The sequence below is a fragment of the Beta vulgaris genome, chromosome 8 (genome assembly GCF_026745355.1).
Source record: "Beta vulgaris subsp. vulgaris cultivar EL10 chromosome 8, EL10.2, whole genome shotgun sequence".
Taxonomy (NCBI): domain Eukaryota; kingdom Viridiplantae; phylum Streptophyta; class Magnoliopsida; order Caryophyllales; family Amaranthaceae; genus Beta; species Beta vulgaris.
The window spans coordinates 52,228,730-52,247,500 of NC_079209.1; the positions used below are offsets into that span (position 1 = coordinate 52,228,730).

General features: G+C 34.5%; 1 long non-coding RNA gene across 2 annotated transcripts; it reads left to right on the plus strand.

The window, feature by feature from the left end:
• The first annotated feature begins 736 nt into the window (after nucleotides 1–736).
• LOC125492526 (uncharacterized) lies at nucleotides 737–4,691 on the plus strand. 2 transcript variants are annotated; one of them, XR_008967401.1, is made up of 2 exons: nucleotides 737–1,400; nucleotides 3,082–4,691. It is a non-coding gene; the product is annotated as an uncharacterized LOC125492526 (long non-coding RNA). The 2 variants fall into 2 exon arrangements; XR_007269134.2 differs by lacking the exon at nucleotides 3,082–4,691 and adding an exon at nucleotides 2,806–3,072.
• The last annotated feature ends 14,080 nt before the right edge of the window (nucleotides 4,692–18,771 follow it).

Below are 18,771 nucleotides of genomic sequence, written 5' to 3' on the forward strand. Positions count from 1 at the left end.
CTTTTTGATATCATATGATTTAAATTAATGAACGAATTGTTATTTCAAAAAAATGTGTTAGTATCTTTTTTAAATAATTTATATGTAGATTGATCCATAGGATTTGTTTAGCCATTTTTGCTATTTTACTTGGCTTATTTTAACTTTTAGCTTGTTGATATGTTCAAATGATCGTAATTGTCAATCTCCAAATTTTTTGTAATCTTGCCAATGCAAGTCTCTTGACATCGTTTGTTTTGCTTAATTAAGAAGTTCTACTCTCTACTTTGAACAACTAATTTAATTTATTTACATGCCTTGCAGACTATAGGAACATAAACTGATTTATGCATGTATGTGGTTGTGTAGATTGTCTCATGTGATGCTAGTGTATTTGGTTTCGACGAATGCATTTTCTTGACAAATTTACATATAAATTCATTCTCATTACCAATATTTGTACTAATTATCAAACAAACCGTATGAGATATTAACTATCTTGATGATTTTTTTATTGTAACCATACGATTTCGCTATAGTTATTGTTAAAACTCATCGTTATTGGATGATCTTTAGATTATACTAGCAAATAGATGATCCGTACAAAATCGCACTCTTATCGAGGTATAGAATGAAATCAAGGAAGCTATAAAAAATCTCTATTCTTTCCGATTTATTTATCTGAATTGATAAATGACGTCCTAAAATTTCCTACCTATCCCCTAAATATATACTTGTCCGGTTATCCCCACCCCTTCATGCATTTGAGGCCTTGTTTGGTTGTATATAGAAAGTCATACTTCCCAGGAAGTTATTTTTTTCCATGTATTTGAAATTCCTAAGAAGTGTAAAATTGTGTTTGGTTGATAATGGGAGGTAAAACTTTCTATGGAAAGTTCTACTTACCTACGGGGACCTAGGTAAGTAACTTTTTCCATTTTGGAGGAAGAAAAACTTCCTAAAAAATACAAATTCTCATGATTTTGCCGATCAAACAACTTCATGTACTTCTAATTCTTAGGAATTTATATTTCCCATGATTTGTTTTATCAACCAAACAAGCCTGAGTTTCTCGTTTAATTAGTATGAGGGTTCTATACTTCTTCTATCCCCTCACTCTTTCTCGATTCTTCTTCTCGTCTTTCTCTTCAACTCTTTTTCATCTCTCTCTTCTTTCATTTATGTCGATTCTTCAACATTCAGACCTACAAATTCTCACATTCATCTCTTAGGCTTAGGTCATACCGAATGAGCGCAAAAATGGAGCCACGGCTTGTTGAGAGGTTGGAGAAGGCTGTGTTTCACGTTTAGAGGCGCTTTCTTCTTCTTCTCGCCGTCGAACTTTCCGCCGATCGATCTCATCGCGATGGTATGCATTTTCCCCTTTGCGTGATCTCCTCGTCAAAGCTAAATTAACTCAGGTAATTCCGATTTTTTCAAGTTTTGAGTTTCATGTGATTCCGATTTTCGAGTTTTTTTTCGTAGTTGATGAATTTGATTTCAGATAGGGAGAAGTTTGATTTGTTTCAAATGAGCGTGTTTCTTTGTGGAATTTGTGTTATTGTTGATTTTGATTGGAGAAAAACGTAGTTTAGATATGGAAGTAGAGCGGATAATAGATCTGCACCTAGTAGTATCTCACATGTATGTATGTATGCAATATCCAAAAATGTTAGATAATTTGTGATTTCAGTAATTCAGTTGTTTTTCGTTTCTATAACCCTTGACATAGATTATCTTGTTGGTGTTGATTTAAAAGTGCAATGTTGTTTATTTCTTTTCTTCCATATTAGTTTGTGCTTTGTTAGAATCCTTTCCCCTATGTTTCTCTCCCAATTTCTGAATGAACTCATGCTAGTCGTGTAGTTGTTGCCTTTTTGTGATTGATTCTCATCCTTGCATTGCTTTTTTTGAGGTTTCTATGCCATTAAGATCCCAAAGACTTGTGTTGATTTAGAATCGAATGAAAATCATTTTGATCTAAGATTTGCTGCTCCTTTGAAAGAATTCTGTTTGGGAAAAATTGATAAAATAAGTCCCAAGTTTATGGCATTTTCGTTTATTTATATCCCCAAATTTGATTTGTTTACTAATTATTCCAAATTCCAGGATACCCTTCTTATAGTGGTCTCAATTTAAAGTTGACAAATTTAGCACCTCATAGTGATGAAAATAGACGCGTCATGCTCAAATTGGTCATGGTAGCTTTTTTTTAACTGAAATAATTGGTCATGGTATTGGGAGCTTTAAGAAGGAATAGGGTAGAGGGGGAGATATGAGAATTTTGGCCCAAAAAAGGGAGTAATATCTAGCCTATGAAATTGGTCATGGTAAGTTACTTGGGACCAATATAAGAAGTATTTTCAAATCAAAGTTTAGATAAATATGGGAAGACATCCCAAACTTCAGATACATAATGTCAAATTTTCCTTTTTTCTTTTTATATATACAAGCTCATCTTTGTTTGATTGCTAATATTATAGTGACTGATCAGTGAATAAGTCCCTCGTATATTTCTATGGAGGATTATTGCATTGGTAGTTGTCAGCTATAGGATAGTCTATTACTAAAGAAACTAAGCACGAAACCAGCACTCATGTGGTTGGATGCTTAATTAATTAACTGTTAAAACAAGCGGGTTTAAGTGCTACATGGTGCTATAAAAAGGGGAATCCTTTTGGGGGAATATTGGTTTTAGCAGTTCACATTAGCAGCCAAAAGCCAGTTTTAATTTTATCTTTGACCATAATATCTCCCACCTTGATGCTTCTTTGCTCTCTGGTATGCTTCATTCTGATTACTGTGATACACTAATGCGTTCATCAGAAGGAACAATCCACCTAGTATGAACGAATCGTTCGACTATCACCTGGTCACTCAATTCTATTAATGCCATCATTGCGTGGACCGACTATGCTCCTTTATCTTAATAGCCAGTAGTATGAAAACTGGTTTATATGCGAGTGAGTAAATGTGATTATTGTATCCTAATAAGAAATGTGATTATAGTATTTGTCGAAAGTCGGTTTGATCAACAATATTGTACGTATTGAGTATGTATCTTAAATCTTATTGCTTTTGGGTTTTGACATTCATCTGTAGAGGATTCTACAAGCTTAGATACCAACGTCAAATTGCCTATCCCAAGAACTTTTCATAAGCACATATGATAGTGACTGGCATTTTTCTTGTGAGTAAACTGAATTCACTTTGATTCTCTTCTGTTGTTCAAATTTTTCTTTTGTTATAAATGATAACCTAGCTAATAGTATTTAATACTGTTTGCTTAACATTGAATGATTGAATGTTGGGTGCAAAATCTATTTACTTGAACAGTAGCATTTGTCCTTTCCTATTTGATAAAAAACCGTTCAACAATAATGATATTTATTTAATCTGTATGTTACTAAGAGGCATATCATTTGTGTTGATGTAAAGTCCATGTTTGGGTCTTGCTCAGGTGAGATAACACTTGGTTATATTTTAGTTATTTTTGATGTTTCAAGCACCATGGTTAAGCACCATTACTCTTGTTTTATCTGCTTACTCTTCTCATATACTTCCTCCGTTTCTTTTTAAGTGACACATTTGCATAGTGTTTACTATTCACAGTTTAAACTTTAATTAGCTTTGGTGATTTACATTTTAGGAAAAACATAGTCATGTGGGATCTTGTTAGATTCGTCTAAATGTGAATTTTTTTAATATCAACTTTTTATAATTTTTACTTATTAATAATTGAAGATATTAATGGTTAAAATAATGTATTGGCAAACGTGAAAACAAGAAATGTGTCACTTAAAAAGAAACGGAGGAAGTATGTTTTTACATACCAATGTATGTTCATTGCATTGGGATCTCAAATAGCAGTGACTCCTTTTTTTAATAGTATTGACCGGAAAAATATTAGAGACTATGCTATTGCACCTGCTAGGAGTGATTCATTAAATGTTGCTATAGATATGCGCATGTCATCAACTCTATTGTATCTCAGGTGAGTTGCTAATGTTATACTAATTAATTTATCATTGAAAATTCTGTTATTGAATGGACAACTATTTACCCGTATCCATATATTTTAAATACATAGATTTAGCTTAATTAGCTACCAATGAGAGAACTGTCAAAAAAAAAAAAAGCTACCAATGAGTGAGCTTGCCTAATGTATGGAACTAAATCCGTAAAGAGAAATTCAAGAATGTCTAATGTGGCTTTTAGGAAACCAATTTTATGATGATGGTGATTAGGTTGCTTATCGCACGAGTTGAGACCGAGCTCCCCCGTGCTCACCTCGTGGGCTTGTCTTGAAATTTCATAGCGCGGCTCCTGGGCTCGTCAAGCCTAAAATTCCAGAGCTTGGCTCGTGTCAATTGGTTATGCTTATCAAGTCTAAAGAATTCATACATTATAGAAGCTTTACTTTTTTAAATTAATCACATAGGCTTTTGGTGAGACCCTTTTTTCAAGGCCAAAATGTTGGATTTCACATAGAAGATCCAAGTTCAATAATGTGTTTTGTAAGACAATCTTGCTTTCCTTTTTATGTTTTGTTGTTGTGGATAAGGATGGAGTGGGTGATAGACACACTCTAAATGGAAAATATTTTAGCATTATTTTGTTTGTTCAAATATTAGTCGGAATCAACTCATCAAAATGTTTCTTTAACTTCTTCTCATGGCGAAATGTAATTAACATGACATAATTCTGTTTTACCCCTAATTAGTTGAAACTTTGAGACTATGAGAAGGATAGGAGTTAATATACCAGATAAAATATACTTCCATTGTTCCATATGTACATGGCTTGACTTTGGAAAAGTTACTACACCTAGCCACAACCCTTTGTTACGGCTATATTTTTTCTCCATCTCTCTCCCTTGATTATGTACTTAAGCTCTATATATAACTATCGCTATAGTGTGCTCATCTAGTTTTTAATATGGGTGTATTGATGGTTAATCGTCATGAAATGACATTTTAGTTAGGTAATTGAAAGTTTCGATTCGCTCTTTCGATTAACTATTAACTGTTATACTACATTTTACTTAATGTATGTATATATTTTCTATTTTTTTGATATAATTTAATACTTTCTTTGTTTCTCAATAAGTCAAAAAATAGAGAAAGTGTGAGAATACCAAGAAATATAGGTAGAGAAAGTTGAAATTACAATAAAGTAAGGTAATTCTTGGTGAAACAAAAAAACAAATAATATTTAACTTTTTTAATCATTTTGAATTTGGTTGTATTTATTGTGACTATTTCAAATAAATAAAGTGTTTCACTTATTGAAAAACGGAGGTAGTATTATATATATATTCTAATATAAAATGTAGTATAAAGTGAACAACAAATTATTTGGAAACAACATTAGAAGTTAATTTCATTTCTTAGTTATATTTTGTTTCTTGTTATTTTGATGAATATTATGACATAATTTTCTAGCTGAAGGCACTGTGTATGATTATGCGGGAAAGTAGGGAGTAATAACACAAGAATAATTGCTCTGGTTCCTTTTCTATAACCGCAGCATAATCATAAACAGTGCAGATAATAAATGAGTAATTGTTTCGGTTTCTTGATACAACCGCTGCAAATACTGAAAGATATAAGCTCCGGTTTCTTATTTTGCGACCGCAGCAAATATAGAAAGAGTAATTGTTCCGGTTTCAGCAACAACCGCAGCAAATGCTGAAATATTATATGCTCCGGTTTCGTCTTTACGACCGCAGCAAATATTAAAAGAGTAATTGCTCCGGGTTCAGTTTTAACCGCAGCAAATGCTAAAAAGTATTTACTCCGGTTTCAAAATACAACCGCAGCAAATACTGAAATAGTATATGCCCCGGTTTTGGCGACAACCGCAGCAAATGATGAAAGAGTATTTACTCCGGTTTCAAATATACAACCGCAGCAAATAATAAAAAGTATATGCTACGGTTTCCACTAACAACCGCAGCAAATGCTAAAAGAGTATTTACTCCGGTTTCAATTTTACAACCGCAGCAAATAATGAAACTATGCTCCGGTTTTAACTTTACAACCGCAGCAAATAATGAAAGAGTGTATACTCCGGTTTCTATTTTCGTTTATTTTCGTTATTGAACTTTCAAATTTGTTGTTTAGTACTTTAGGATTACATATTTTATTAATTTTGAAATAGCAAATTTAAGATCAAGCGCTTAAAAATAAGCTTATAATTTATGCTCCGATTTTTCTAACAATTGTTTTTTGTAACTTTATATTTGAAATAGATTAATTTATAAAAGAATAATTAGAGAATTTAGTTAGTATGGTGTATTAAATTAGAAACATGTGTAATTGACAAAAAAATAATTTTAGAAAATTAAGAAAATCGATTCAGTACATTTAGGGAGATTCGAACTCATTTTTTTCGAATCCTTAAATAAGAAAGATTCATTCTCTTCTTAACGAATTATTGAATATAAATGAATTTTCATATATTATTAATATTAATGAAATTTTATACATCGTTTAATTAAAATCGAGTTCGCGATAAAAGGACAAAGAGAAGTTTCTATCTAGGGATTCTTGACATCATACTCATAAAAAAGAGTAATGATCACATCAAGGAAGACAACAGAGATGCTTTTGGATGAGCACTCAGTCTTCATCAGGCGTAAAAATAGATGTCATGAAAATCACTATGAAAAAACATATAGTAATACTGTTAAAAATCATACAAATGCTCTTTGCTCCGTAATAGTGTAGCAGACACCATATTTAACAAATGCTTTCGTTTCTTTAAAAACCAAAGCATTTTATAATTAACGAGTCAAATGCTCCGTTTGTCAAGAGAAAATCAGAGCATTTGCTATATTAAAAAAAATTGCTACTGTTGTACCATACAATAGTAGATGAGTAGACCAAAACATTACAATGACACATACTATGCAACAACTACCATCCTGAATTCGCATAAGAGAATCCATCTTAGAGCGCGTAACTTAAAAAAAACTAACATATAAATGAATGAGCTATTCCAAGTTTCAACCAGCATAAAAAAAAATTATCAAATAAGTGAAAAGGAAAGGTAAAAGGATCATGATCCTATACTTCTCCTTCCACATATCAGACAACTCTTCAACATTAGACTCATGATCTTCCTCACTCCACTTATCTTCGACACCCATGTAAATTTCAATCTATCTATTCCCAAAGAATGATTGTGTCAATGCTGCAATGGAAGCGTAAATATCAAAAATCTCTTAACCTCATCAGGAAAAAAAATTAGGGAGCATCATCTTAATTCTTCAAGGACAAGAAAAGGGTGATACTAATAACTTAGGCGAGCTAAAACACCTAATTTGACTCTAAAATGACATAACATGTACTATCAATCTTAAACACCTAATTTAGGAGTGGTATACTAGTCTTACCACCAAAAGATCAGTATAACAAAAACATTAAGATGAAACAAACACTTCTTAAGGCAGTAAGTGTTCATTCAGAGATGAAGCACACCAAATTCTAAGCAGGATGGGAACCCTTAATGTAGTACATCATATGAAAAAGAACTTTCGGGGGAGTTTAATAACCTGGACAAGTGTCAGAAGAGCTTCACGGACTTTGCCTCTATCAATAACTGGTGTAGCAACACTATGTGGTGTAAGAAATGACGATGGTGCACGAAGGTAAGGTTGAAGGAATGAGGCAATATATGGGAGTTGCGGATTCAATGAAGGCTGCAGTGCACTGGTTGGCATGGACAATGAAACAAGTGGCAATAAAACTGCAGTTGAAGAAGAATGGCGGTTGAGATAGCAAATTGAAACTGTCTATCAATGCCAATTGATCAAAGAAAGGATGATATGCTTGCATTGACTGTCTTTATTACAGATATTGGCCGTCGCCTAAAATCATTAAAAAGAAAAAAAAGCACATCCAAACCAGTCAGATAAATTTTCTTCTTTGCTCAACAATTAAACATCCAATATATACTACATAATTCAGAGAATAACACAACAATTCATGCATCCTAAAGTCATTAATTATGCAAAAAAAAAAAAAAAACTAGTAGCAGATGCAACTCTATGTCTTCGAAAAATATGTAATATTTGTTCTATTACTTATGGTCAAGCTTGCAGTATATACAAAACCATGGAGGAATTCATGCAACCAAACAATCGTATACCATGGAAAAGCATGGCAGATGAAGCAAGTAGGAGGATAATGCTACAGAATCTCCCTTCTCAAAATTAAAAGCATCTATTCTTCTCAAAGATGGAAAAAATTATTCAACATAGAGAATTGAAAACTATACAACAAAACTAACAAAAACAAACAAATGTCAGTTACTCTCTGCCGACATCTGAGATATTCCATGGCCTATATATACAACAAATGTCATGCATAAAACGTGTAATGAATGTATGTATTATGCAATTTCAGGAAATTAAAGAGATCAAGTCATACATTAACAGATTTAAGATACAGAGAGAGGGAGAAACAAGCAAACACTACATTTGCTGGCAAGATCCGAACTCAAATCCTCAAGAATCTAAGATAAGAATCTTGTTAAGTGACTAAGTTCTACTTGACCTAGTTATTCTACAAGATTAAGTAAGACAGATAATGTAGCTAGTATACTGATTATAACTTATAAGTAGAGGTGACAATGGATCGTAGGTGGGTCATATGGGGCACCATCTACCACCCGATTTACCCTTCATCCACATTTGATCCACCCATTATCAATGGATGAATAATCGAAAAAAATAAAAAGTATACATTGTATTGTGACACTTAACATTTGGAAACATAATGATTAATATAAGAAAAATTTGATACATTTTTCTAATATTTGTTCTTTTTTACCGACAAAAAAATCACAATTCAACCCAAACGTTTCAAATAGACATCAAAGTGTATATATGTGTGTGTGTTCGAGCACGCGCGTGCGCATGCGTGTGTGTGAAATTCTATTTTTTTTATATATACATTTAACGCGTGGATGTATGGGATGGGTTGGATGGTCCTCCACCAGGATCCCAACCGATTTGTCACCCGATCCATCCAACATTCGTTTATCATCCAATTAAATTTGACTTTTCATCCACATATCTGGATCGGGTGGATCATGGATGGTCATCAATTGGGTTTAATGAAATTGTCAGCTCTAGTTATGAGTATACATGTTTTCAGAATCAAGTGCGCACGCATATACACGTGTATGTATTATTCCCTCCATTTCTTTTTAATCTACACACTTTCATTTTTGGTATGTTTATTTTTTATCTACATGACTACACATTGTTGTTTTTTCTATTATAGGTAATATGTCTCATCTACTTTCTCCTCGTTTTTCACCCATGTCATCCACTTTTTAATATTTTAACCCACTTTTCAGTTTCTCTTTTCACCTTTTCGGTTTCTCTCTGATACTCTTGTAGTTCCTCCTTGGTTCTCCCCCAGAGTGAATGAGTAAATTAAAAAGAAACGGAGGGAGTAGCTCTTAGAAGAATCCATTTAAAAAAATTCTAGATAAAAAATAGTACTTTAAGCGTATAATTTAATTTGTAGATTGTGGAAATCGTAACTTAGTATGTAGCTATATTCTCTATCATGCATTTATGCTCTACAAAAAAATAAGAACATCTATACAAATATATTAAAAGGTTTGCGTGACAATTATTTATACACGCCACGTGGTACCTTCGTTACTCCACTAGAATTGTCCAATGTGTATATAAGTCATATCAATTAACAAAAGTAAAATTAGCTTACAACAAGCTTTGAACCTGTGACCTCTTTATATTATAGATGACATAAGTACCACATCAACCAACTTTTAATCATGCTTTAAGTATCCACATTATTATATTTGTACCTTTTAAATGTTGCATTTTCCTTAATATATTTTAGTAGGAATGGGAAAAAATGCATATCAAATTCGACAAACACAATACTAACCTGGGGCAACGCCCGGGCCCAAATACTAGTAAATATATTAAAAGTCGTTCTTAAACAAGAAACGGTACCACGTGGCCTCTCCCTAGAGGTGTTTTACTTTATGTAATTCATGTAGAATAAAAAAAATTAGAAATTGCATAGTATAGGATTTGATCCCGTGACCTCAAGTTTATATATACTAGTTGCATATGCACGCGATGCGTGCGTCGACTATATTATGTAGTTATATATAAATGGACATGTTTTTTTTATCTAAAATTATTTTGATAGTTATGTAAATTATTGAGTTTAATTTGTGATGTTATTATCTTTTTAAATTAAAGATGAATGATTTTTAACTGTTCAATACCATCACTGTAAAATTTGGTTGATGATTTAATAATTTTTCTTTTCAACGACTTTAGTATAGTTCTTTAACAATAGATGTTAATAAACCATATTGTTTGAACTTTGTAATCACGATATGTTGCTAACTTTTTTTGGTTGAAGATTCTAATTGATTTCGTGAATTGATTGTGTCAATCTAGTTTGTCAGGTTATTAATGGTATTGCATATTTCATTTTTGACCTACTCATATGCCAAGTTTCATTGATTCTCATTTTTCAATTTTTTTATAAAAAGAAAAACTTACACTAGTGGAAAAATCATCAAATGCTCCGGTTAAAAAGCCCACAAATGCTCCGTATTTGACGCGTAGCAGATGTCATACGAGCATTTGAGCATTTTACAAATGCTCCGGTTGTAAACCGGAGCATTTGAGCTTTTTTATATGGGTATAAATCAACAAATGCTCCGGTTATTAAGCAAAACCGGAGCATTTGATACTACAAATGCTACGGTTTTCCTAAACAACCGGAGCATTTGTAACTTTTGAATAATAAAAAAAAAATCAGCTAGCTACTGCCAGCCTGCAGCCATTCTCTATTGCTTTAAGAGATACTATCCATGCCTTCCTCTAAGGCTATCCATGCCTTCCTTTAAGGCTTCTAGTAAACTTCTATGAGCAGTTGGGCAACCCACGAAGCATCCAATTACACAAAGAAGATGACATACAATATATGTCACACTCATAAAATTTACTAAAATAGCCAAACCAATACTGATGCAAACAATCACATCAATTAATGTGAGAATCTACATCTTATAATAAGTTGGCAATATTTATACCAAGTTATTCAACTATACAAGTAGGATATAAACACACAGAGATGAAATCACACACAAGTTTCCAAGAAGTCAAGATTTTTCTACTAATTCATCCATTGGTTCAAAACTTTAAGTTATCGGAGATCCGGATTAAGAAATGTGATACATGAAGCTTTAATTTGGTTGAGGATAAGAAAGATTCATAAACTACCCATGGTTGTGGTCGAGAGTGTTGTTCTTCCGCTCTTAGCTCCTCCGCTCTTTCTATTACATTATAATTGTATTACATGAAGCCATAAGTACTATCTTGTGTGCTTCTGCTTCATAGCATTGTATCCATCTTCACATTCTAGTACTGTGCACCAAAAAACAGAAAATTAGAAAAACAAAGTGAATTAAGGACATTTAAAATATACTTCATAATGGTAGTTCCCATAAGAAATTAGCAATATGGAACTCTTTATATGACACTTAATGGCTTTCAAAATGTCAAGAGATCTATACTACAAAGTACTTGAAAAGAAAAGGTTAAACTGGGTTGCAACAAATATGTTGGAACATTTATAGGGTAATGGGTTTGAAACTCATAAGGGTATGTACTAGAAGAGGAGGAGGTCTAGTATGCAAAAGACTAGTGTGCATCAAGTGGCAAAACGCATTGATAAACCAAGGGAGACAGAAGACTGGCCGCGAGTCGCGAGTCGCGACCAGTGGCCCGTCGCGGGTCGCGACAGGCGTCGCGGGTCGCGACCAGCGCCTCGCGACTCGCGAGCTTCTTCGCGAGTCGCGACGTGTCTTCTGCCTTGGAATGCGAAAATTGCCTCGACGGTTTTATATCCGTTGTGATGCTTTGTTGATCATTTTAATGACTTTTAAGGTCCTTTAATCAGTAGATTAAAGACCTTTGATGAGTGATTAAGATGGGGGTTATGTGATTAACCTCTTGAGTCAATGTGATTAAGATGGGGGTTATGTGATTAACCTCCCTAGTCAATGAAAGGTTTATTCTTCCTATATAAACCTTGGGATTCCTATGAGTGAAGGGTTAGAAAAAAAAATCAGATTTTCTATACTCTCAAAACCTTCTTGCTTTGCTTAAGAGAAACTTGCAATCTTCTCTTGAGTGTTCTTCACAAACACAAAACACAAGTTCTTGTTGATTCACTTAGAAGATCATCTAAGTGGATTGTTTCTCTCCATTGTATCTCATTAGTTATTTCGTGTTAACCCGGTGATCCTAGAGGGGCGAAATTAAACTAATAGGAAAGCGTAGTTTCCGTGCCTTGGAGTGGATATCCGGTTCTCTCATTGATCACATACCTAACAATCTATTAGTTTAATATTCCTTTCTTTCGGATATGGCTCAATCACTCAAGGACATGACTATGAACTTCCAAAAGTTGGATAAGTTTGAGGGGGTGGGCTATCGGAGGTGGCAAAAGAAGATGCACTTCTTGTTGACCGCCTTGAATGTGGTGTATGTGTTATCAACTCCTATGCCACCACTCCCGGAAGATGGAGAGGAAGAGCCTCTTGAGACTACTAGGAAGAGGATAAAGTGGGAGAATGATGACTACATTTGTCGTGGTCATATTCTCAACTCTCTCACCGACCCGTTGTTTGATCTCTACCAAAATGTGGAGAGTGCAAAGGAACTTTGGGATGCTCTTGAGGCCAAGTACATTTCGGAAGATGCTTCAAGTAAGAAATTCCTTGTTAGTAATTTTAATTCTTTTAAAATGACTAATGATCGGCCTATTATGGAGCAATTCCATGAGGTTCATCATATTTTGAACCAAATAAGATCACATGGTATGGTGATGGATGAGGCAATTGCGGTTGCCTCAATCATTGACAAATTACCAAATTCTTGGAAAGATACAAAACATCTTTTAAAACATAAAAAGGAAGACATGTCCATGGAGCAATTAGGAACTCATCTTCGTATTGAAGAGGGGATCCGGGCTCAAGATGGGGTTAAGGATACTACTCCTAGTATTCCTAAATCTACCGTTAATTTGGTAGAGGTTGGTGGGTCTAGTAAGACCAAGAAATCCAACAACAACAACAAACAATAAACAAAACCAATGTTGCAAACAAGAAGAGGAAGACCCTCTCTTGTTGGATATGCAATGGTCCTCATCTTAAGAGGGATTGTCCTTCTAACAACAAGAAGAAGACAAAGAACACACAACCTAGTGTTGTTCAAAACCAAGGTAACAATGCACATGTTAATGTAATTGAAGAAATGCATTTTGTTGCTATGATTTCTGAAATTATGTGTGTGCAGGTTGATGATTCTTGGTGGATAGATTCGGGAGCCTCTAGACATGTGTGCAATAACAAGGATTTCTTCAAGTCTTTGAAAGATTTGGATGATGGTCCAATCTTGTATATGGGGAATGATTCTACGGTAAAGGCTAGAGGCATAGGCCAAGTAGAATTGTTGTTAACCTCGGGAAAGACTTTAACTCTCCGGGATGTTGTGTATGTACCGGAAGTTAGGAAGAATCTTGTGTCAGGAGGTCTCTTGAATAAGTATGGTTTTAAAGTTGTTTTTGAGTCGGATAAATTTGTACTTTCCAAGGGTGGTATTTTTGTTGGACAAGGTTTCTTTTGTAATGGAATGTTTAAATTTAGTATTGATAATAAAATTGGTACTAGTTCTATTTACATGCTTGATGTTTCTTCTCTATGGCACAATCGTTTATGTCATGTGAATTATCGTAGATTATATGACATGTCTAAAATGGGGTTATACCTCCTTTCGATTTAAAGTTAGAGAAGTGTCACACTTGCGTGCTAAATAAAATTACAAAAAATCCTTATCCTAGTGTGACTAGACAAACGGTATTGCTTGAATTGGTGCATAGTGACTTGTGTGACTTTCATAGTTCACCTTCTTTAGGAAATAAAAAATATTTGTAACTTTTATTGATGATTTTTCAAGGTTTTGTTACATATATTTATTATTTACTAAAGATGAAGCACTAGAAAAGTTTAAGACCTTTAAAATCGAAGTGGAACTCCAACTTAATCAAAAGATTAAAAGACTTCGAACGGATAGGGGTGGTGAATATTATAATCCAAGTTATTTTAGTTCCATTGGTGTAATTCGTGAAACAACCCTCCCCATACTAACCTCAAAGTAATGGTATAGCGGAAAGGAAAAATAGGGTCCTAAAAGAAATGGTTAATACCATGCTTTCTAATTCGGGTCTTAATGACGGTTTTTGGGGTGATGCAATTTTAACTGCATGTTACATTTTAAATCGAGTTCCTAATAAAAGGAATAAGACTACCCCTTATGAACTTTGGTGTAATAAAAAGCCTAATCTCAATTACCTTAAGGTATGGGGTTGTAGGGCAATTGTCAAATTGACGGAACCTAAAAGGAAAACTTTAGGTGAAAAAGGAATTGATTGCATTTTTATAGGCTATGCGGTACATAGCAAAGCCTATAGGTTTTATGTCATTGAGCCCAATGACTTTGTCTCTATTCACTCCGTAATAGAGTCAAGGGATGCAATATTTGATGAGACTAGATTCTCATCGATTCCAAGACCAAAGGACATGATACCTAGTACTAGTTCCAATGTTGTAGATGACATTTCAAATGATCATGATACTACAACACCGGAAATTAGGAAAAGTAAACGAATTAGAAAAGAGAAATCTTTTGGACCGGATTTTCAACTATATTTAGTTGAAGGGTCAAGGGAGTCAATTTCGACTCAAATTTCATATTGTTACAATATGGAGGAGGATCCTAGGTCCTTTGATGAGGCTATGAAGTCTCATGATTCTGCTTTCTGGAAAGAGGCAGTGAATGATGAAATGGATTCTATAATGGGTAATCACACTTGGATTTTAGCTAATTTACCTCCCGGTTGCAAACCCCTAGGTTGTAAATGGATTTTTGTAAGGAAAAAGAAAATCGATGGAACCATACTAAAACATAAGGCCCGGTTAGTGGTCCAAGGTTTTAGGCAAAGATATGGTATCGATTACTTTGATACTTATGCTCCAGTAGCTAGAATAGCTACTATTAGACTATTGATAGCATTAGCTGCGATTCATGGTCTAGTAATTCACCAAATGGATGTAAAAACTGCTTTTCTTAATGGTGAATTGGAGGAGGAAGTGTACATGAATCAACCTGAAGGGTTTGTGGTTAAAGGTCAAGAAACTAAAGTTTGCAAATTAGTTAGATCTTTGTATGGTCTTAAACAAGCACCTAAGCAATGGCATCAAAAATTTGATGAAGTTGTGTTGTCTAGTGGGTTCAAAATAAATCAGTCCGATAAGTGTGTATATAGCAAATTTGATAATAACGGTAAAGGAGTTATAATTTGCTTATATGTTGATGATATGCTTATTTTTGGGACTGATTTGGAACAAGTGGAAAAGACCAAAGTCTTCCTTTCCTCTAGCTTCTCCATGAAAGATTTGGGTGAAGCGGATGTTATTCTAGGTATTAGAATAATAAGAGGGAAAGGGTCGTTTTCTTTATCACAATCTCATTATATTGAGAAAGTGGTCAAGAGGTATAATGAGTCAAATTCGACTCATTTTGCTACTCCTATGGATCCTAGTATTCACTTGGTTCCGAGTAGTGGTACTCCAATTTCACAATTGGAGTATGCAAGCTTAATTGGAAGCTTGATGTATGCTATGACTAGCACTCGGCCGGATATAGCCTTTGCTATTGGCAAGCTCAGTAGGTATACTAGTAATCCTAGTATGTTGCATTGGCAAGCATTGAGAAGAGTGTTAAGGTACTTGAATAAGACCTTGGATTATGTCATAACATACAAAGAGAACCTTCTATCTTAGAAGGTTACTCGGATGCTAGTTGGATTTCGAATAAGGAAGATTATTCATCCACTAGTGGTTGGGTGTTTCTTCTTGGAGGAGGTGCCATTTCATGGGCATCCAAGAAGCAAACATGTATAACGGATTCCACTATGGCATCGGAATTCATTGCTTTGGCTTCTTGTTGCCAAGAAGCGGAATGGCTAAGGAATGTGTTGAGTGAGGTGGACTTATGGGTGAAACCAATGTCACCTCTTGCTATCCATTGTGATAGTGCATCAACCATAGCTAAAGCATATAGTGAAGTCTACAATGGCAAGTCAAGGCACATTGGAGTTAGACATAGCTATGTGCGGGAAATGATAAGGAATAGTTGTATAACTATTAATTTTGTTCGGTCTAGTTTGAACTTGGCGGATACGTTTACAAAACCGTTGTCAAGGGAACTAGTGAACAAAATGAACAAAGGGATGGGTCTTAAGCCTATTGATCAACCTATGGTGAAGGAAAACTCTATTTGATGTCTAATACAACGTTAGATCTCAAATTCAAGGAGGATAGTACTTCTCTAAGAGGTTGGGAGCACTTGTTTAATACATCCCGAGGTTAGTGCTTGTTGCTACAATGATAAAGAGGTTGAATTTTATTCTTAATAAATCTTTGATAAGGTGCTCAATTGTAGGAGCATGTCCGGAAAGATTTACCTATGTAAGCTAGAAGTTTGGCCGCTTCATCAAGTCTTAGGCTTGACTTGGAATGCTTATGAATGGATATGGACACCAAGGCTTCATAGGTGTCGGAGGTTTTAAGAACCTAGTTTATGTTTGTGTGTATTAGTAACTTCAATAATTTGTAATGGTTATATGATTCAAAGCTTTGTCTATCATTATGATCTAAATTATTGTAAAGATTACTTTTACTAAATGGAAATTCAATCGTTAGATATTTCCATGATGCATGAACATGTGTGTTTGCGATTTATAGCAAGTTAAAAACTTTTCAACATTACCCTATAAATGGGAGGAGGATTGTTGGAACATTTATAGGGTAATGGGTTTGAAACTCATAAGGGTATGTACTAGAAGAGGAGAGGTCTAGTATGCAAAAGACTAGTGTGCATCAAGTGGCAAAACGCATTGATAAACCAAGGGAGACAGAAGACTGGCCGCGAGTCGCGAGTCGCGACCAGTGGCCCGTCGCGGGTCGCGACAGGCGTCGCGGGTCGCGACCAGCGCCTCGCGACTCGCGAGCTTCTTCGCGAGTCGCGACGTGTCTTCTGCCTTGGAATGCGAAAAATTGCCTCGACGGTTTTATATCCGTTGTGATGCTTTGTTGATCATTTTAATGACTTTTAAGGTCCTTTAATCAGTAGATTAAAGACCTTTGATGAGTGATTAAGATGGGGGTTATGTGATTAACCTCTTGAGTCAATGTGATTAAGATGGGGGTTATGTGATTAACCTCCCTAGTCAATGAAAGGTTTATTCTTCCTATATAAACCTTGGGATTCCTATGAGTGAAGGGTTAGAAGAAAAATCAGATTTTCTATACTCTCAAAACCTTCTTGCTTTGCTTAAGAGAAACCTTGCAATCTTCTCTTGAGTGTTCTTCACAAACACAAAACACAAGTTCTTTGTTGATTCACTTAGAAGATCATCTAAGTGGATTGTTTCTCTCCATTGTATCTCATTAGTTATTTCGTGTTAACCCGGTGATCCTAGAGGGGCGAAATTAAACTAATAGGAAAGCGTAGTTTCCGTGCCTTGGAGTGGATATCCGGTTCTCTCATTGATCACATACCTAACAAAATATATCTGGGTTGCAACAAATATATCTATTTTTTTTGTTCCTATGTCCTAACTACACTAAAGATGGGGTCAAACATAATCCTAAAAGAATATTAGAACGAAGCAGGAATATTAGCCAAACCTTGACAATAAAATGCCCCAACAAAAATCCAATTCAATTCTGATATTATATTGACAACATTTTGGTTTCTCTTCCCAGCTGAATCAAAACATGGCAAAAGCAATGTGGAGAAATAACACTAACTTTAGTATCATTTTACTCTTACCCCCAAAAAGAAAATATAATAACTTTCCCTAGATAAAAAAGAACAAATCCATACATAATTTCCTGATTGAAATTATCTCCATATATTCATTAATCAAATGAGAGGTTAGTTCAGCTGAAACATCTAACACACTATATCTACTTTTATCTACTCAAATGTATCCTGACCTTTCAGAATATATGACATGAAAGAATTGTAGTTGATCACATATTTTTCCTCACCTTGTATTTATCCCATGAAAAAGGGTTATAACTCTTCAAATCAAGTACTACACTTAACCTAGTTTGTGCATTTCTCCCAGTAAAATGCAATTTAAGTTCTCACCACTTAGTGAAATGTAGTTGAAAATGTTATTTCAGTCTACCTCTTTATAGTGTAACTTATATCACTGATGAACAAAGAGGTATGGGGTTTAAAATGTTATTTTAGTCTCACACCATCTTACTTGCAGTACTCATAGTCATTAAAGAAGGCTTAGAGGAAGGAAATCAAGGGAAGTTTTCCAGGACAGTCCTCAATATCACCTATCAGGCTTCTAAAAAATCATACAATGATTCCATACTTTTATCAGAATCCAACTATTGAATACAAGCAAAGAATGAACGACTTAAACAATTTCACTTTATAACATGCAACAATCAACCAACAATACAACTATTCAAACAATTTCAGAGTGCACCTGGGGAGGTGACTTTATCGTTTCATCGAATAAAAACGAAAATGGGCTAAACCTTCATTTTCTTTTCCCCTCTCGTTGCCTGGTCCAGCATGCCTCTGCTCGCTCGTAAAGCTACTTTCTTTGCCTGTGCTAGCTTCCATTTCCT